At 36.2% G+C, this 22701-nt stretch overlaps 1 pseudogene; it reads right to left on the bottom strand.

Annotated features, from left to right (window-relative positions):
• Window positions 1–22701, bottom strand: part of LOC115966473 — a 43966-nt pseudogene that overhangs the window by 10247 nt on the left and 11018 nt on the right.

Raw genomic sequence — 22701 nt, forward strand, 5'->3', positions numbered from 1 at the left:
GATCCATCCAGCTCGGCGCTAGATTGACTTGATGAACCTGACGTATGTCCTTTTCCGGTGAAGTGGATGTATACAAATCTTCGACGATTATCATCCGAGGAAAATTCTGTGTTGAAGAGGTGGCAAGGGTTGCCAAGGAATCAGCATAGGTATTTTCACCTCGTGGATATGTGACAAGACGAAAGATTCAAATTTCGTTTGCATACGCCTAACTTGACTCAAATACCCCTGCATTCTTGGATCTCGGGCTTCCAGTTCTCCTTCCACTTAGCCGACAACCAATCTTGAATCCGAGAATAATTCTGCTATCTTTCCACCCATTTTCTGGACCATACTCATTCTCATCAATAAAGCTTCGCATTCTACCTTGTTATTAGTAGCCGAGAATCCCAACCTTAAGGATTTCTCAATGATGATCTCTTCAGGGGATATCAAAACTAGCCCCAATCCTGCCCCCCGTTGGTTTGCTGCTCCGTCCGCATATACCCTCCAGGAGGAACCGCCATGTGTGGATATCAAACCAACCGATTTTTCATCCATGTCACTTTGCTTCATATTAGTTTCTTCTAGACACTTGCCGAACTCAGCTACCAGATCGGCAAGGACTTGGCCTTTCACAGAGGTGTGAGGCATATACTTGATGTCGAAAGCACCTAGGATTGTGCCCCACTTAGCAATTCTCCCAGTGTAGTCTGCACTTCTTAGTATGGACTTGAGAGATAACTGAGTCAAGATAACCACAATCTGGGCATGAAAGTAATGCGGAAGTTTGCGTGTTGCATGGACCACTACCAAGATGGCATTTTCCAATGACAAGTATCTCACCTCGACTTCATGAAGGGACTTGCTTACGTAGTAAACTGGTCTTTGAACGCCGCTGTCCTCTCGTATTAAGACAAAACTAACTGCATGAGGGGCAACTGCCAGATAAGCAAACAGTACCTCATCCACCTCAGGACTAGACATGATAGGCGGCCTGGACAGGTACTACTTCAATTGCTGAAACGCCACAGCATACTCCTCCGTCCATTCAAATCCTTTCCACTTATGCAGTAGAAGGAAAAAGGGACGACACCTCTTGGCCGATTTAGAGATAAATCGGTTCAAAGCAGCAGTCATTCCAATCAGTTTCTGCACCTCTTTTGGATTCCTAGGTGCTTGTAAATCGTTGATGGCCTTAATCTGATCTGGGTTCACTTCAATTCCTCTATGAGTTACCATGTATCCCAAGAACCTTTCGGAGCCTACCCCAAAGGAACACTTTGAAGCATTCAAACGTAGCTTATGCTTTCTCAGTATTCCAAAGATGTTCATAAGATCTTCCACATGCTCGGACACCATTTTACTATTCACTACCATGTCATCGATATAGACCTTAATGCTTCTACCCAGTTGTGGTTCGAACATTTTAGTCATCATTCGATGGTAGGTAAATTCGGCGTTTTTCAAACCAAAGGGCATCACTTTGTAATGATAGTTTCCAATAGGGGTAACAAAAGCAGTATTCTCTTGATCATCCAATGCTAGCGGTATTTGGTGATATCCTTGGAAGGCATCTAAGAAACTCATCTTAGGATGACCAACGGTTGCATCCACCAACTGGTCTATCTTCGGCATGGGAAATGGATCCTTGGGACAAGCCTTATTGAGGTCCGTGAAGTCCACGCACACTCGCCACTTTCCTGTCTTCTTCCTTACCACCACCGTATTGGCCAACCATTGAGGAAAAAAAACTTCTTTGATAGCCCCAGCCTGCTTGAGCTTGGCCACCTCACTCCTGACAGCTTCGGCGTGCTCTTTTGATGGTCGCCGAGGTGGCTGTCTTTTGGGAATAACAGAAGGATTCACGTTGAGTCGATGACAAATGAAATTCAGATCTACACCCGGGGCTTCATATGGGCTCCATGCGAACACATCTACATTTGCTCTGAGGAATTCCAGCAATCTCTCCTTCTCTTGCAAAGGCAGTTTAGCCCCAACCTGGAAGAATCTTTCCGGATCATCAGCAACAATTACCCTCTCTAAATCTTCACACTTTACCTCGTCGACTGGTACATCCAAGGGTAATGCTGGGGGTTTTAATTGCTATAATCCATTATCGGCAGTAGCTGAGGTCTCTACCTCTGGCCGATATTGTATAGCCGCTACCAGGCATTGCCGAGCTGCAATCTGGCTCCCTAATATCTCCAATACTTGGCCTCCGGATGGGTACTTCACTTTCTGACGTAGCGTAGATGAGACTGCTCCCAGGGTATGAAGCCAAGGTCTGCCCATAATAGCCGTGTATGGAGAGAAAACGTCTACAACAATGAAGTTCACCTCCACCACATCTATACCGGCTTGCACAGGTAGTCTGATCTATCCTTTCGGAGTGACCATCCTTCCCTCAAAACTCACCAGAGGGGAGCTGTAGGCTGCTAAGTCCTTTAGCTTCAGACCTAGCCCCTTATACAAATCTGGGTACATAATATCCACAGCACTATCTTAATCAATCATCACCCTTTTGACATCATACCCACCAATTCTTAGCGTGACCACCAGAGCATCATCATGGAGTTGTATGGTTCCAACCTTATCCTCATCCGAAAAGCCTAGAATCAGGGGGACGTCCACCCTGGCTCTCTTCGACGCTTGGCAATGATCCTCGGCCGGAGGTCAGAACATCGACAGTACCCTAGAAGGACAAGATCCAGTCCTCCCCGGGGCAGCAAAAATAACGTTTATCATACTAAGGGGGAGTCTTGAAGAAGCGTCCCTACGCATTTTTGAGCCTGCCTGGCTTACCCTACCACTGGAATGGTGCAAGAGTTGCTTCAATTTCCCCTCTCGGACCAACTGCTCCAAATGGTTCCATAAATTCCTACAATCTTTCGTCGTGTGCCCATGATCTTGATGATAGTGGCAATATTGGTTTGGGTTGCGTCTCTTAGGCTGTCCCGCCATCTTGTTTGGCCATTTGAAAAAGGGCTCATTCTTTATCTTCTCCAACACCTGCTGCACCAGCTCCCGAAACACTGCATTAACTATCTGGGTGTCAGCAAAACTTGATTGCCCAACGAAGTCTTTCCGAGGTCGGTTACTGTTGTAACGGTCCGACCTAAAATCCCTCCTCTCCTAAGGGATTACCTTAACCTTTCCTTTTCCCTGAAGTTGGTCCTCTTCCACTCTTCTGTACTTATCAATCCTATCCATCAATTGGTGTACACTGGTAACAGGTTTACCAGTTAGAGATTTCCTTAAATCATGATCAGCTGGAAGGCCAGTTTTGAAAGTACTTATGGCCACATCATCATGCTCTCCCTCTATTTCATTAAACATTTCCCAGTATCTATCTGAATAAGTTTTGAGAGTCTCGCCTTCTCGCATGGACATAGACAGCAAGGATCCCAAAGGCCGAGGGACCCTATTGCAAGTGATAAAGCGAGCGCCAAAAGCCCGGGTAAGCTTTTTGAAGGACTCAATAGAATTGGCCCTTAAACCGTTGAACCATCTCATCGCCACCGAACCTAAACTTGATGGAAAGACCTTGCACATCAAAACCTCATCCCTGGAGTAGATAGCCATCTTTTGGCTAAAATGGCTAACGTGTTCTACTGGGTCTGACCGGCCATCATACAGGGTGAATGTAGGCTGGTGGAATCGCCGAGGAAGAATCGCATCTTCTATATTCCTTGTCAAGGGTGATTTGGAGACTTGGCTTAACGCTTTGTTCATAGCGTCATTCCCCAAGCCCCTGCCAGGCGGGCTTTTGTACCTATGTCGATGGTCGTGCTCCTCTTCATAGGAGAAAGTCTCACTAGGCGGAATTCTGGATCTCCACCTATAACTGGCTCCATCCGTCTCCTCGGATGATGGTTCGGAGCAAGGTGGGGAACGTTGTCGCCGGGCATGGCGCAACTCTCTTTTCAACTTGTCAATCTCACGTTGCAGGATCCTGTCATTTTTTGCATGGGAAACATGACTCTTCCCACGAGAGTGACTTTTGGTGGTATGAGTTATGCACACACTCCCCTCACGGTCTTCTCTCCGCTCGGGACTCCGGTAGGGATCACCACGCTGGGAGCCCCTTGACTCTGCTTGGTGTGGGTTGGCATCTACCTGAAGTGGTCCTGCTGCGTAGTGATGTGAACCCGCTTCCTCCATCATGAACGTTGCATCAGATTTCTTTTAAGTTAGATCAAGCTCTTCCCACAGACGGCGCCAATTGTAAGGACTCGATTTGTAACGATCCCAAATTTGTATTGGGTTCGAATGTTAAAGGCCCAAACAATAAATTTGTAGAGCGTGGATTTCAAAGAACTAGGTTAACTCCAAAAGAAAAACGATTAGACTTAACATTTATAGATGAATTAACACCAATATAACGATCAATTTCTCCTTGAAACAAGTTCAGTTATTTCTGATAAGGTTTTCTTCTAAGTGCTCTTTGTTTAGAGGTTCCGATCCCTTTTCTCAATGCGTTCTTCCATGTTATATACTGCCCTCTTGGTGTCATCTTCACCACACACATGTAAGTTGGGTTCGGGGGATCCCTTCCTGTCCCATCCAACACCTCCTGGAACCTCTAACCAACAGCTGTAAGACTGTCCCATCACTGTTCAGGTATCACCTCCACATTAATGCGGCTAGAGAGTTGGTTGAGAGGCAATTAATGTGGAGGCAGCTGTTGTTAAAGATATTTGTTTACCTTTTCTTTCTTATCCTTGGTCTCATGTCCCACCTTCAGTGGTAATGTAGCTCTGAGGTGTGTTTGTAACAATGTGGCATTCAGGTCGTCCTCGGACTCATACTGCCGAGAAGGATTTTGTCCTCGGACGAATACTGAACTCACCTCACGTGATATCTACTCTCCGTTTCATTTGGTTACCTTTATGACCTGATATGGGCCTCCTCGGACGGTTTTACGTCCTCGGATGGGCCACAGGCCCAGTTAACACGATTTTAATAATTTATTGATTATCCGGCCCCCAAAATATAAATATATATATATATATATATATTTATATTTTTTTTTTCACCACCATAAAAACTCATGCTACATCACCCCCAAACTATGAATGGCTTAATGGGCTATGTCAAAAACAGTAAATGATGAACAATATAATAAATATGGACTATATAAAAGCTTAAAGATAAGCTAAATAAGAGTGACTGAATAAATATATTTTATCAGGATAAAACATTGGTCTCTTTCTTTATCTCCTACCACTACCAAGGGTAAAACAAACACAAAGTAAAAGATCTCCTATAAAAACGAGGGAGAGAGAGTTTTAATAGAAATTTGAAGCTAAGCCAAACTTGAAAGGAACAAAAAAGAAGGTCCAATGTAGCTACAAAGAAGCTTGAATTACTTTTATACTTTAAATGGAGAGAGTGGCAAAATTTACGGCAATATGTACCCAAAGAAATGAGGTTTGAGATTTTTATTTTTATTTTTTTATTTGCAGATTTCAATTTTGTTTTGTTGAGAGAGAGAGTAAGTGATTTTCTAGCTTCTATGTGTGGAACACTATGAGTTCTATAATCTAAAACTCTCGCATGAATAAAACCAGTAGTCAGTTATACATTAAAAGAAGATAATTTTTTTATTTTTTTATTTTATAAAAGTGGTAATAGTTTTAGCATTTTAATTTTTAAAAACATTATTTTTTTATCTATTTATATGAGCTTAATTAATATTTTTACAAGTAAAGATACATCCTTATTGGTAAAGATACGACCTTGAAAAATGGTATTCTCCATTTTACTAGAAAATGAGAAAATCCATTTCATGGTTATGATTTTTTTTTTTTTTTATTTGATAGTGTATAGAGTACTCCATCATTTAAAATTTTAAGTGATGTCATACTGGATACATCTTTAGATTTATAATATTTAATTTGAATTATGATATCAATCCATTAATTATGATAACATGAAAACAAATGCTTTTTATTAAATAATATCTCATAATTCAACCTAATCGGTTTAACACCTTATTAATTTTGTTCTTCCAACAGTGGGTATATTTATCTATCTCCTAGGAAGGTATTCTTCAAGGGACCATATATATTACAAAACACTTTTGATACACATATAAATCTACAAATATTGAATCATGTTTATTACAATTAATTACGACAACACTTACTTGCGTTGATCCCAAACATCTATTCGCTCATCAATTATAAATGAGTACAACATTGTCAACAATTGTGGGAAGTAATCATTCAACTTTTTTTTCTCAACTTGCTCACTAGTTTTCTGTAACAATATAAACAAACTTCAATGTATAGTATTTATAAAGTGATAATCATGCATTAAAAAATTATTTACAAAAAAAAAAGTCTTATTACTAAAAATACACCATCTAAGTATAAAGGAAGTGTACGAGAGAATCTCTTAAAGAATTGTAATTAAAAGTACATAGATTCAAGAAAGTCAAGAAAATGAGAATAATAAGCACTATCAAATACATTTCATTTCGTTATGAACTCCCAAACGAAGCCTTATTGCAACCCTTCTACACGCACCCAAATCAACCTAGACATCTCTTGGAAATTTGATAAGCATCAATCTACTTTTGTCATAAGCAAACCCAAAAAAAAAAAAAAAATTTGAAGAAACTCTCTCACACTCACTGCCACATGTAATATTAATCTACATATGACTTCTACAAAAGAAATTGATAAAAGAAAGTTAAAGGATAATCAACTAATAAGCATTTAGTCAATAATATTAAGAAATTTGAAAAACTTCTCTCACTCTTACTACCACATGTAATATTAATCTACATATGACTTCCACAAAAGAAATTGATAAAAGAAAGTTAAATGATAATCAACTAATATGCATTTAATAATAATACAAAGATGGTAGACAGATAAGAGTACATACACATTGCCTATCACCATTAATGTGTATTATGACATTCCGAGAGAAAATAATCTGGCTCGATGCACTATTTGAGAGAATTTCGTAATTGAACACCATTTTATATTCTAGATCGTTCTCAACTCTTTTTGCTATGTCAACCTTTTGCTCTTTATATAGACCATCAAATCTAGCTTTCCAATCTGACATCTTGTTCTCATAATTAAGCGACATAAGTGCTAATACTAGGAAGTGAAGTCTCTCTTGAGACGTCAATAGCATCGGATGATCTCTCAAATGAATAAGTTTGCGCCTTCAAAAAGTAAAAGGTAAAAATAATCAGAAAAGAAATTGACTTAGACATTGAAAACATAATTTTATGCGCATACGAAAAACTATTTGTTTCAACACAAAATATTTCCCTTCAAAAGAAGTTTTCAACTAAAATTTTATGAGGAAAATAAGTTATTTACTTATTTTCAAGTGGAAGAAGAGTTTTAGTTGATTTTGTTTGGTTGAAAAATTTTACAACATGAAGATAAAAGATCACTATAAAAAAAAACCGTATTACCATTTTCTAAGATTTTATTGGTGTTTTCAATTAATCCCAGAAGTGTTTTTGTTGACTATGATTTTCAGTGTACCAAATATTGAAAAATAAGAAAAATATTTTCAAGAAAATACTTTATACAAAGCCAAACGGGTTTAAATGTAAATGAGTACTTACATTGACATTGTTTTCATATGAATGTAGAAATCGCTCAACTCCTGATTGTTAGGATCATTTCCCAATAAGTCTTCCAATTGTTTTATAATCGGTCCCTTAGCTTGCTCACTCCAAGTTCATTTGAGATTCTCATCAATTTGGCACGACCATTAATAATAGCAATGTCTTGAATCTTTAGTTCTCCCATATATCCTAGATTCACCAATTGAATAACTCCAGCAATAAGGTCCCTTCAAATATGAAATTTTTTTAAAAAAGAATGATCAATAAATCATTATATCACATGTTAATTTTACAAAGATCATGAAAATAAATTATAAGTTATTTTCATACCTTACAATGATCTCGTACTTATCATCCAATTGATAACAAGACCAAATCTCAGTATTTTTCTTTTTAAATTGGCCTAACGTGGAATCTATTTTCTGCACCACTAGCCAAACGTTACGTTTACTTATAACCATGAAGGGATAAACAAATTCACCAGTTCCAAGTCCTTGGAGAAGACTTTTGCTCATTTGGGCTTTTTCAGTATTAACAAATCGAATAAATGATGCACAAAGACCCCTCAAGGAGCCAGGACAAACATCTCCACCAGAGTTTGAAATTTCGTACTCAAGTGCTGCTATACCTTCTTCCTGTAGTAAATAGAGAAGAATACCCAACTTTCAATTTAAAATAGAAAGCAAAGAAACAATTTAGGGAGGTGTAGTGAGCACAAGATAAGTTAATCAACTATCAATATGCTTTTAAAGAATGATTTATTATGATTTTTTTAGACATGCATTTTGGTTTAATTAATATGATTAGAAATATAGATCAATTTGATGGACAGTCATATGAAAGTGGGCTAACTTTGAGTTACAAACATGTGCATTTCCAAAAAAAGGACTTTAACAAGAGGAAGAAAAAACTTACCATTTCATTTCAGAATTTTGATGTATAGTAAGAATGAAAGTAAAATCACACACATGCATATAAGAAGTGTAATTCAAGAACATGTACAAAAAAAATCGGCAGGGGCGTAGCTAGGAATTTTTACATGGGGGGGCCGATTCGAACCATGAAGGTTGAAATCGACAACGATGAATATCATCGTTGTATGGATAGTGTATATTTTTAGGTTGATATGGACCTTCTTTGAGATAAGCTCGTCAGATTTCATCTTGTTTGTTGATAGGGAATTCACATATTTGTTTACGTGATCCTGGATCACGATCTATCTCTTCAGATTGAATTCTTGAACATTTGGAGGGGTCAAGATGCTCATCAGGCATCGAAGTATCAACATTTGTTTCTACAGCCACAGGTGTCCTAATTTCTGAATTGCTAACATCTTTTTTCTTAAAGAATGCATCAATTGTTTTTCGTTTGCTCCTAATTCTTTTAACTTTAAGAATATGACTCAAAAATTAACCTGAAAAGAAGTTTAAAAAATAAAATTTTAATTAGAAATTTTTACTTAGTTATATGGATGTTATTCATACTCAAGAAAAAACAAAATTTCCACTATAATTTAAACATACAACCCATTTTTAATACGACTTTAATTAATAATAACCCCTCAAACAAAAACAAAAATTAAACACACAAATATTGGTACACAAAACCAAACAATTTAACAACACTCACGGCCACATCCACAACCACATGATATCTAACTAATCAAAAATAGGTAATAAATCAAAACAATTTTATCTTAGAAACTTTGTTTTTACAAAGTACAAAGATGGGTCTCCCATGTGGCAATGCCTACTGCCTCTGCCTGACTGCCTCCAACTTTAGATCTTCCCTTCAAGACCCATCACAAACAATCTCCCCATGCCTTCAATCATGTATTTCTCTAAAAATCTATGAAAATATAAAGAGCATGTGAATATTTAGGTGTAGATAGTTGAGAAAATAAAAAAAAGACACTAAAAAGAGATGAATGTCTAATGCTTAAAAAAGAGAAGAAAACTCACCAGTCACCAAGTTCCAAAACTAAAGTTGATAAAGAAAGAAAAAATTGGTCAAGATTTTTTTTTTTTTTTTTTTTTTTTTTTTTTTTTTTTTTTTTTTTTTTTTTTTTTCGGACTGTGAGTACAGAGGACTGGAGTTTTGGGGGCTGGTAGGTGGGCAACGGTACCAGTGCAAATGAAAGTGTATCAAAGAAGACAAAACAAAAGAATAAGAAGTAAAGAAAGGGATTCCGTGGGTCAGTGGGTGGATTTTTTGAGATGAAGAGAAAGTGAAGTTTTGTTTTTAGTGTTTGGACTTGAGCGGGCCAGCTTGTTTTATTTGGAGTACATAAGGTGATAAGGCCTAAAACTAAAGCTGGGCTTGGGAGAATATTTGAGCTGGGCTTGGGAGAATAGTTGAGAATTGGGCATGGGGGGGCCGGCTGTCCAATATTGGGGGGCCCAATTTTTTTTTCTACCTACTCTAATGAAAACAAAAAAAAAAAAAAAAAAAAAAAAAAAAAAAAAAATTGCAGGGGCCGGGGCCCCCCCAAGCCACAACGTGGCTCCGCCCCTGAAAATCGGCATTGTGAAAACGTGAACTATAATGGGTCCGTTTGGGAACAACTTATTTAATTAAAATTGAAAACTTTTTGCTGAAAATGTAAAAAAAAAAAAAAGTTAGTTGAACAGTACAAAGAGAGGCATGAATGGTACTAAAAAGTGCACTGAGACCTATGAGTAATACCAAAACAGAAGCTAAAAATTCAAATAAGCGCATCACATCCCAAACGGATTGAAGGGATGTTGTATATAATTTAAAACCCCGATCCACTTCAATTGATCTTTCTTTTACGAACAATTTGATTTAGTGATTCTTTCCAAATTCTTTTAATAGTTTAAACTAAGTAGCATCATGTCCAAACAAGATCATTATGTGAATCATAAATTTTGTTGATATCTTTCTCAACCTATTACACTAATGAAAATTTTGTTATGTTGGAGCATAAAAGGAAATCTTACCACAGCAGGTTCTGTCGATGAAGTCTCAAGTAGACCTGTCAAGACAAAGAAACAAAATGATAGTCAAGTTTTCTATAAAGCAAGTCTATATATAGTTGAAAGGAAAAGCCATGGCTAAATCGGTAGCTTACTCGAAGAGGTTGACAAAGGTATTGAAGGCTTCGAAAATTCTGGAGATTCATTCTTAATTTCCTGTTGTCTCGCACTTGGAGAGCTTGATGTTGAAGCCTCTTTTTGAGAACCAGACAGTGGCTTCAGGATTTTTTTCTAGTGAGGTCAACAGCGTCAAAACAATGAATTTGTTGGTGAGGAAGTAAAAAAAAAAAAAATTATATATATATATATATATATAATTTTTTTTCCGGCTTTCTTTCTGTATACAATAATCTAAAATAGTATATACTGTATATTCTATTCTAAATAGTTAGGGCTGTTTGTTAGAGGAATTTGAGTAATGTTGTTTGTAGATTTTTGAAATATGTGTGGGTGAAAAAGTATGTGGAAATGTGTGTAATGTTGTTTAAAAACTGAAAATGAGTTTTTTAACAACTCTACCAAATGGGGCCTTAATTTTTGTGACACCTGAAAGTTTTTGACGTGGTTATTCTAAATAAGCTGTTATCAAATGGTATTGAGAGTGTCACATTTGTTTTATTTTGTTTTTAAGTTAGGAGTCAGGCTAACAATGGGTGTTCGATTATTTATTTTTGAAAACTTTCCATTGTTAAGGAATTTTTTTTTTTTTTTTTTTGAGAAAAAAGGTAAGCTCTTATAAATTAAGGAAATCAATTTGGAACACACTTTCCAACTCAATGGGTAGTTCTTCTACCCAAACATCTAAACCTGCAGATGAAACTGCTCTTCTAGCGAGGGCGTGGGCTAACTGATTCCCACCCCGACGCACATGAGAAAAACTGCAAAAAAGAAACTTGCTAGCTTGACGACGAGTTTCCTCAGCCACATTTCCATACATCGTGTTGTAGCTGGCCGAAGAGTTCAACGTTGAGACCACCCTGAGACAATCACCTTCCAACATCACCTTGATACTCAGTTCTTGCGCAAAAAGAAGTGCTCTATAGGCAGCCATGGCTTCTGCCATTTCCACAGAAAAAGGAAGTGGAATCCTCTGAGATAATGCCATAATGATCTCACCATCAGAATCTCTAATCGCCACCCCAATGCCTGCACTACCAGTATTCTCAAACAAGGCAGCGTCGAAATTCACCTTGAAGACCCCCACTGGAGGATGAGACCAACCCACCTGAACACTAGAGCTTCTCGGCAACGCACTTGGTTTGCTAAGGTCCATAAATTCCTGAACCAATGCTACTGCCCTCTCGCCCACTTCCAACAACGACCAAGTGGGTTGATTCTCCCTCACTCTGTTTCGCCTCTGCCACAGACACCAAGAGATAGTCGAGAATAGGGCAACCTAAAATTCCGATGCATTATCCAATACTTCCTCCAATAAATCAATAGAACTTCTATACTGTTTCCTATAGAATCGAACAAAATTAATGTTGGACTTCCACACAACCTGGGCATGTTCACACAACCATAGATAATGAATTAAAGATTCCGAATACTCATCACATGTAGGACAGGAGTTTTTCACAGGTACGTGACGATATCGAAGATTTTGCTTTGTTGGTAAAGAATCACGAGCAGCTCTCCAAATGAAATGCCGAATCCGATTCGGAGTTTTGATCTTCCGTATCTTCTTCCAAATCTTACTCTGTCCATCCCCTGAAGTTGACCTCGGATTGACACTCCCTGCATTAGATTCCAACATACGATAGGCACTCCGCACACTATAGTCCCTAGTTGGAGTGAGAGGCCAAGTCAACAGGTCAACTACAGACTCCTCACACACTGAGATTCTTTGGATCAATTCAGCCTCCTAAGGCAGAAAAATCTGCTGTACAAGACTTGGATCCCACACCCTTCTACCTGCCACAAATAGGTCCTTCACCAAACTAACCTCAGTATCAATTCTTGGGGAAACAACATAACTGTTTGAAAGCTCTAGCAACCACTTATGCTCCCAAATTTTGATAGATTCCCCATTCCCCACTCTCCACACCGCGCATTTATTAATGACATCCCTCGCCTGTAAAATACTCCTCCAAGCAAAAGAACACCGTGGATGAACCAGTGCTTCCAAAATACTACCATTGGGGAAATATTTTGCAGCAAAGACCTTATAAAGTAAAGAATTTTTATGATGTAATAGCCGCCAAACCTATTTAGCAAGAAGAGCATTGTTGAAATTCTGAATATCTCGAAAATGCATCCCACCCACAGACTTAGACGAATAAAGAGCACTCCACTTCACCCACTGGATTTTTTTTGTCTCTCCTTGCCCCCACCAAAACTTTCGGATCATTGCTTCAATGTCTTTACATAGACCAACATGTAATTTGAACACACTCATGGAATAGGTAGGTATAGATTGTACTATTGCTTTTATCATAACTTCCTTTCTAGCCTGGGATAGCAGCTTCTCTTTCCACCCTTGCATCTTTGCCCAAATCCGCTCCTTTATTTGCGTAAAGCAAGCTTTTTTCCCCCTACCAACAAAAGAAGGCAGCCCCAAATACTTCTCGTAATGCTGAATAGCCGAGACACGTAAGGACATCTTTATTTCCTCCATAGTCTGTGCATCAGTATTCTTACTAAAAAAGAGAGTGGTTTTGCTCTTGTTTATCATTTGACCCAAGCCTTCTTCATAGGAACCCAACAATTCTTGAATTTTTTGGCGTTTGTTGGCGTTTTGAAATCAAGAGGTATATAATATGATTCTCAAAAAAAAAAACAAAGAGGTATATAATATTATGGGCTTTACTATACAATTGGGTTTGGTTAGATGGTTTACCTTTGTGAAAGTGAGAGATTAGGTGTGCGTGTAGGATTACTTAAAAAACCATTTTTTTTACTATTTTTCTTATTTTTGCTACTATTTATGGGTTCCATTGCACTTTTTGGCACTATTCATGGGCCTAGGGGTGTGCATGGGTCGGATTGAGGGAATTTTTTGGCCCAACCCACCATAGTGGGTCAAAAAAAAATTCAACCCAACCCAACCCAACCCATCACATAAGTCCAACCCAACCCAACCTAAACCACATGGGTCGGGTTGAACCCATGGGTTTGACAAATTTTTATTATTATTATTATTAAATTGAGTAGAAAAAAATATAAATATTAATATATTAAAAAAACCTAAAGATTAGTATCAATGTAACTCCTTAAAGGCAAAACACTAATGACTAAACAACAATAGTAATTTATTAGGATTTGTGTAAACTAATTGGTTTTTATATAGGATAAGAAAAACTGGTTATTTAAAAAAATTTATTAATTATATAATATTATATATATATATATATATTTATATATAAGTGCCCTACAATTGATTTAAAAAAATAATTTATTAAATATAAAATATATTTTAAATATATATTAAATACGGGTGGGTCGGGTCGGGTTTTGCGAGTTTGTAATTTTATGACCCAAACCCAACCCGACCCACTATAAAAAAAATTTTTGTAACCTAACCCAACCCACCAAGCCTTAAAAACCGACCCAACCCGGTGGGTCGGGTTGGGTTGGGTCGGGTTTGGCGGGTCGGTGGGTTTTCTGCACACCCCTACATGGGCCCATTGTACTATTTCAACTACCTTTTACCTTTATCTACCATACTTTCAGCAAAAAGATTTTAATTTTAACTAAATAAGCTGTTCCAAACAGACACTAGGTAGAAGAAGACGCGAGAGACTGAGAGGAACTGAATATCGAGTGAGGGACTTGTGATGTTTTAAGAGATTAAAATGGGGGCAATTCAGTCTTTTGCCATTGTAGCTCTCGCAGTACTTGCACGTGAGTCTAAATACCTTCTAAATTATCCGCTAACTAAACAGTGAGATGTAAATTGTGTAGGTATAATAATTTAGGGAAGAAATTTATCAAAGTTGATGCAACCATTGCACACCTTTGGCACTATTTATGGGCCCATTGTACTATTTCAGCTACTTTTTAGCTTTATCTACCGTACTTTCAGCAAAAAGTTTTTAATTTCAACTAAATAAGCTATTCCAAACAGACACTAGGTAGAAGAAGATGCGAGAGACTGAGAGGAACTAAATATCGAGTGAGGGACTTATGATGTTTTAAGAGATTAAAATGGGGGCAATTCAGTCTTTTGCCATTGTAGCTCTCGTGGTACTTGCACGTGAGTCTAAATACCTTCCAAATTATCCGCTAACTAAACAATGGGATGTAAAATTGTGTAGGCATAATACTTTAGGGAAGAAATTTATCAAAGTTGATGCAACCATCGCACACCTTTAGTGCGATGGTCATTCTACAAGTATAAGTATTTGTGGGGTGTGGATAGTAAGGGTCGGGATTCAAGTTTTCAAGAGAAAAATTCACACACATTTAAAACATTTAAATAATTTCATTTTATAGATTGACGAATAAATTGGTATAATTAAGAAAGACAGGACACTACACCAATAAAGTAGGACTTACTGATAACTTATGCCAACGATTTGGCAAAATCATAAGGGATTCTGCTAGACTTTTCCCACAATCTTTGATGTTTTTAGGATTGCCCAGCAATGACTTGAATTCTTCATTACTAGGAACACTTTCAAGTAAATTCTGCAAAGTCAATATATACAATGATAAGACAAATGCTAGATAGGTACACTAGGAAAGAGGACAGTTAGGAATAGAATTTCGATGGTAGCATACACTGTGTTTCGTTAGACTTTTCAAGTCTGGATGGGCCTTTAATAAGCTGCTATAGGCAGTTTCAAACATTCCTTTTACATCACCATCAGCATTCAGAGCATAATTGTCTAGAAAAAGTGCTATGAACTTTAAAAACCTGAAATATTTTACAGATATTATAAGTGTTATATGAGCGTGTATAGGCAAAAAGCAAACCATAGTTACCTCATTAAAAAATTGATGCAATTTGTAGACGTGCTGCAGACATAGTCATCTTTGAATATCCACTCCAATTTTCTGTATTTGGATTGATCTTGTAGAAACTTTGATTCCACTGTCTGCAATAAGGAAGAACACTAACACTCAACTCTTTCAATGGTGAATGAAAGGATCAATTTTGTTTAGTGGAGTTCCACTGGTGGTTGACTGGATTGTTCATTTATATTCTATCAATGGCATTTTGCTAGAGCTGATCTAATTAATGTAGGATATGACTGGTAACAAAAATAACAGATGAGTATGCTTCACGGAAGGTTTTGAGTTTGATACAAGAAGAAATTAATAGAATACTTTTGGAATAAGAAATAATAGGATGTATTTGGCATGATATGGTTTGATGCTTCTCATAGGGCCAAGGTGGACCAATCATATGCTTGACAAATTGCTATGCAAAATGAGTTGGCCATATGAACAAGAACAACGTAATATAAGACTTTTCGGTAAAGTGCATTCAGTGAAATTGTCCACATAACATCACATTATTGATCTTTGGCTTAAATCTAGATCCATAATTTGAGCTTCAATAGTCAATGGGATGAACTTACAAGAATTTGGTCCTTGATCATGGTCACAAGACTTGAAATGGCTTCACTTTTATCAGCCTTCATATCTGTCACATGGATAAAGATAGAGTTTGAATCAATGCAACCTCAACCTCAAGGAATTTGTAAGGTTGAATTTATTCAATCATATGTTGTCTTTATTTCGTGCCAAATTTGCTTATAATTTAGCAATTAGATACCCTGTATTTAGGTGTAAATTATGTAAGGGTAGTGTGTGAGAGAGTATGAAGAAAACTCAAGATGTGTGCAATTCAAAGGAGTCTCGCAACTAGCTTGCGACTGGCAAGTCGCTAGAATGACACACGTGTGAAGCATGCAGGGGGAGCTAAAGGGTCACGACAGCTGGAGCACTACAGGACAAAACTTCCAATCTGGCCAGGCAGTTAGCTCACGACTCAAACTCGCCACTCATTCCAGTCTCGAGCTCGAGTCGCCAGAATGTCCTGTTTGGTTAAAAATGACTTTTCGCATTCTTCATACACACCACTATAAATACCCTTATACCCACGAAATGTAGAGAGCTTCCAAAGAGAATTTTGAGAGAGAAACCCTAGAGAAAAACAAAATTGACTCATCCACAATCTTCATCCTTTGATTATTCAAATTTCTCTACTCTCACTCTCTCCATTGACATATCCTTGAGAGGTACACTTAGCTAAATCCTTATCTCACCATACCCATATTAGTGAGGAGGTATTTTGGTACTTAGGAAGTAGTTCAAAAGGGACCAATTCATTTGGTTGATGCAATGGGCTATTGCGGGATTCGGTAAGCTAGAGAAGATAAGGTTCGGCGTAACCCTGTTGGAGTAAGAAACTTTGAGAGCTTAAGTGCACTAGATAGATTAGGTTTAGAGGGTCTTTTGCTATTCATGTATCCCAACTTTATTCTTTAGTGGATTATTGACCGCTTAGAGGGCGGCAGATAGGTTTTTCGCTGAGTACTTCGGTTTCCTCTTCGATAACATATTGCAGTGTTATCTTTGCATTTGCATCTCTCTTTCCTTACTCTTTACCTTTTAATTACTGCTGTGGTTATGATTAATTTCGGTTTGGAGTGTTTTACCAATTTGGGTTTAGCTTATATTCATAATTCCACACATATATTGTTTGTGTATAAGCTTGTGTTGGTATTTTTATATTTGAGGGTCTAAACGTTCATAGATGTTTTACACACTATTTGAACTTTCAGAATTCATACACCAAAATGCATAGATATAGATAGAGTCTACTTCTTGCTTTTACTATCTGTCATATAAGTTCAAAGTTCAAACACCTGGTGAAGGAAGATAAATAAGCAAACCATAATAAACTCAATTCTGTTTGTTTTCTATAATAACTTGTTACATAGCTTTGTCCTTCCTAATTTTGTCATTTTCCTAGTAGGCCATTTTGGGTTAGAAAGATTACTTAACTGTCATTGCGTCTTTCTCACTTCAAAGAGGATGTATTACATGGCGCACACACATCACAAAGTATCATCAAGAGATGAACTACCATAGCTATAAGAGAAAGAAATGATCTGCAAATTTTCAAGAAATGATCTGTTGCCAAATCATCTTTTTCCAGGATGCAAAGCTTCAAAGTAGCTCTCCAATGGCTGAGTAGATCTCCTCCATACTTCTCACTAATATATTAATATACAATTATCAATTAATTAGTACAAGAAAACAAATGCTTTTTATTAAAGAATATCTCATAACTCAATCTGATGGATTTAACCCCTTACTAATTTTGTTCTTCCAACAGTGGGTACATTTATCTATCTCCTAGGAAGGTATTCTTCAAGAGACCGTATATATTACAAAACACTTTTGATACACATATAAATCTATAAATATTGAATCATGTTTCTTACAATTAATTACGAGAACACTTACTTGTGTTGATCCCAAACATCTATTCCTTCATCAATCATAAGTTAGAACAATCTCATCCACAAATCTGGGAAGTAATCATTCAACTCTTTCTCAACTTGCTCACTAGTTTTCTATAACAATATAAACAAACTTCAATGTATATTATTTATTAGGCAAAAATGCAAAACTGACCCTCTAACTTTCAGCCTTTTTCATTTTAGTCCTCTAACTTTTAGTTTTGTCATTTCAGTCCTCTAACTTTCAATGGTTGTCAATTCGGTACTCTGTTAAATCTCAGTTATCTACTGCCGTTAAGTGAGCCAAAAAGACGTCGTTTTGACTTTTTTTTTTTTTTTTTTTTTTTGTAATTAAAAAAAAATTAAGAAAACTGTTATTAAAAAAAAAATTCTTTTTTTTTCTCATTTTCTCTCTCGTCGGACTCTCTCTTGCTTTCTCATTCTCTATCTCTCTGTCTCACAGTGCCATGGTGCAAGGCCTCACCGCCGCCACCGACCTCCACCCACAACCTAATAACATTAACACAGAAACAGAGAGAGAGACACACAGAGTTTTCATCACTTACCTACCCCCTCCCCTCTTCTCTCTCTCTCTACTTGTCTGTTCTAGTTTTTCCTCCTACCTGAGACTTTGATTTCCCTTCCATCTCAAACTCCCTTTCTCTCTTTTTCCTTGTCTCCAAACCAATAACATAACCCATTTCTTCAAAAACCCTGTTTCATTGCTTTATTCTCATTTTGTTTATATCAATTTCTCTCTCAAAATTGAGAAAAAAAGAAGAAGGAATTTTTGAACACTCATTTGGCCAAAAGCGAATCTTTCCCTCCCAGCAAACGCTTAAGCTCATGAAAACAATGGCTTTAGTTGCTGTTGTTGGTTACTAAAACCCCAAACAAAAAAGGCAAAGCAAATTCTTTCTGATTATAAATGGGTAAGAAGAAAGGAATCCATCTGTTCGATGATAAACGGGATGGGTTTTTCTCTGTTTGTAATTTGGGTTCTCCAAGTCCATGGAATCTCCAAGATGGGTCTACTTACTTTCACCCAGACGGACTCTCATTTCTTCCCCCAAAATTCACAATTTAGGGCTGGGGTCAGTACTACCTAGATTGTGAAGGAGATGATCATGGGAGTTTGGGTATGAAGTTTGGGTTTGAGATTATTTTCATTGCTTTTAGATTTTGGTGGAAAGGGGGTATGAGACTTTGGGTTTCAGATTTTGGTGGAGTGAGTGACGAAGAGAGAGAGGTAGAGGCCGGCGGTGACAAGGAGGTTGTGGGTGGAGGCTGGTGGCGGCAGTGAGGCCTTGCACCACGGCATTGTGAGATTGAGTGATAGAGAATGAGAAAGCGAGAGAGAGTCCGACGACAGAGAAAATGAGAAAAAAAAAAGAATGTTTTTTTTTTTAAATTTTAATAACAGTTTTCTTAATTTTTTTAATTAGAAAAAGTCAAAACGGCGTCGTTTTAACTCACTTAATGGCAGTAAATAATTGAGGTTTAACGGAATACCAAATTGACAACAATTGAAAGTTAAAAGACTGAAATGACAATACTGAAAGTTAGAGGACTGAAATGAAAAAGACTAAAAGTTAGAGAGTCAATTTTGCATTTTTGCCTATTTATTAAGTGATAAACATGCATTAAAAAATGATAAAAAAAATATTATTACTAAATATAGTCTAAGTATAAATCATTCCTTTTTTGTCATTTCATTTCATTCCCTTATGAACTCCCAAACGAAACCTTATTGCAACCAAAAAAAGATTTGAAGGACTTCTCTCACTCTCACTGCCACATGTAATATTAATCTATCATATGGCTTGTACAAAAGAAATTGCTAAAAGAAAGTTAAAGGACAATCATATAATATGCATTTAGTTAATAATAATAAAAAATTTGAAGAACTTCTCTCACTCTCACTGCCACATGTAATATTAACCTACATATGACTAGTTCTACAATAGAAATTGGTAAAAGAAAGTTAAAGGGTAATCAACTAATATGCATTTAATAAAAAAGAGAGAAGATAGATATATAAGAGTACATACACATTGCCCATCATCATTAATGTGTATTATGACATTCGGAGAGAAATAAATCTGGCTCGATGCATTATTTGAGTAACTTCTGTACTCGTACACCTTCTTATATGCTTGATCTTTCTCAGCTTTTGATGCTATGTAATTAACTAATTTAACTTTTCTCTTTTGGTAAATTTTGTACTCGTACACCACCTTATATTCTGGATCTTCCTCAAGTCTTTGCGCTTTGTTAACTTCTTCAGCTCTATATAGATCATCATATTTACCTTTCCAATCTGGTGTCTTTTTCTCATAATTAAGCGACACAAGTGATAATACTGGGAATTGAAGTCTCTCTTGAGATGTCGATCAACAGCATCGGATGATCTCTCAAATGAATAAGTTTGCACCTTTAAAAAGTAAAATGTAAAAATAATCAGAAAAGAAATTGACTTAGACATTGAAAACATAATTTTATGCACATAAGAAAAACTATATGTTTCAACATAAAATATTTCCCTTCAAAAAGAGTTTTCAACTAAAATTTTATGAGGAAAATAAGTTATTCTCAAGTGGAAGAAGAGTTCTAGTTGATTTTGTTTGGTTGAAAAATTTTACAACATGAAGATAAAAGATCACTATCTAAAAAAAAATGCATTACCATTTTCTAAGATTTTATTGGTGTTTTTAATTAATCCTAAAAATGTTTTTGTTGACTATGATTTTCAGTGTACCAAATATTGAAAAATAAGAAAAATATTTTCAAGAAAATACTTTATACAAAGCCAAACGGGTAATGTAAATGAGTACTTACATTTGCATTGTTTTCAAATGAGAGTAGAAATCGACCAACTCCTTATTGTTAGGATCATTTCCCAATAAGTCTTCTAATAGATTTTGTAGTTGGTCCCTTAGCTTACTCACTCCAAGTTCATTTGAGATTCTCATCAATTTGGCACGACCATTAATATTAGCAATGTCTTGAATCTTTAGTTCTCCCATATATCTTTGATTCACTAATTGAATAGCACCAGCAATAAGGTCCCTTCAAACATGAAATTAAAAAAAAAAAAAAGTAATTAATAAATCATTATATGACGTGATAATTTTACAAAGATCATGAAAATAAATTATAAGCTATTTCATACCTTACAATGATCTTGTACTTTTCGTCCAATTGATAACAAGACCAAATCCCAGTATTTTTCTTTTTAAATTGGTCTAACGTGGAATCTATTTTCTGCACCACTAGCCAAACGTTGGGTTTACTTATAACCATGAGGGGATAAACAAATTCACCAGTTCTAAGTCCTTGGAGAAGTCTTTTGCTCATTTGAGCTTTTTCAGTATTATCAAATTGAATAAATGATGCACAAACACCACTGAAGGAGCCAGGACAAACATCTCCACCAGAGTTTCAAATTTCGTACTCATGTGCTAGTGTACCTCTTTCCTGTAGTAAATAGAGAATAATACACAAATTTCAATTTATAATAGAAGCAAAGAAACAATTTAGGGAGGTGTAGTGAGCACAAGATAAGCTAATCAACTATCAATATGCATTTAAAGAATGATTTATTATGAATTTTTTTAGATTTGCATTTTGGTTCAATTAACATGATTAGAAATATAGATCAATATGATGGACAGTCTTATGAAAGTGGTCTAAATTTGAGTTACAAACATGTGCATTTCCAAAAAAAACTTTAACAAGAGGAAGAAAAAAACTACCATTTCATTTCAGGATTTTGATGTATAGTAAGAATGAAAGTAAAATCACACACACGCATATAAGAAGTCTAATTTAAGAATAAGAAAAAAGTGGGGGGACTGTGAAAATGTCAACTATAAAATATAAGATAATTCTCAAAGTTACCAAAAAAAACAAAGTTGGTATTTTTGGAATTGAAGGGATATTTGTAATTGTATATAGTGCTACATTTAGGGGTAATTCATTTTTAGTACTTTTGTATTTTATTTGTATATGCTAGCAGTTATTGAAGCATCAGTTACAATAACTGTAATAGGAAAATCAAAATCAATCATATCAACAGGTAGTTACAATATATGAAATCTACCTAAATAAATACTCCCTTATCCAAAAAAAAAAAAAAAAACCCTAAATAAATACTCCTTTTTTTTTTTTTTTTATATTAAAAGTACACCCCATGTATTATATATATATATATATATATATATATCGTTTCCAACAAGATCATTATGTTAATCATATCCCATGAATTTGTTTGTAATTAATGGAGCATAAAAAGAAATCTTGCCATTTGGGGTTCTGTCAATGATCTCTTTGGCAAACCTGTCAAGCAAAAAAAAAAGAAAAGAAAAAAAGAGTCAAGTTTTGTATAAAGCAAGTATAATTGAAAAGAAATAAAATAGTGATCGAAGCATGGAAAATGAGTCTGAGCTTACTGGAACTAGAAAGCTAGGACTTGAGGTTTGGTGGACGTGAAAGTTGTTGTTGGCAAACAATTTAGCATGGAGGGCTTAATATGCAAATAGTTCTTTTTTTAAATATAAAAAAAATCCGTTAATATATTATTAAATATGACAGTTGGATCTTACGAAAATAAGCATATGTCCTCACGTCTTGGCACAATCAAATGCTACAATTAATTATGTCGAGTTAAGTATTATTGCGCATTTTGTCTTTTTCTTTTTCTTTT

Source organism: Quercus lobata, chromosome 11 (assembly GCF_001633185.2).
Source record: "Quercus lobata isolate SW786 chromosome 11, ValleyOak3.0 Primary Assembly, whole genome shotgun sequence".
Lineage (NCBI taxonomy): Eukaryota > Viridiplantae > Streptophyta > Magnoliopsida > Fagales > Fagaceae > Quercus > Quercus lobata.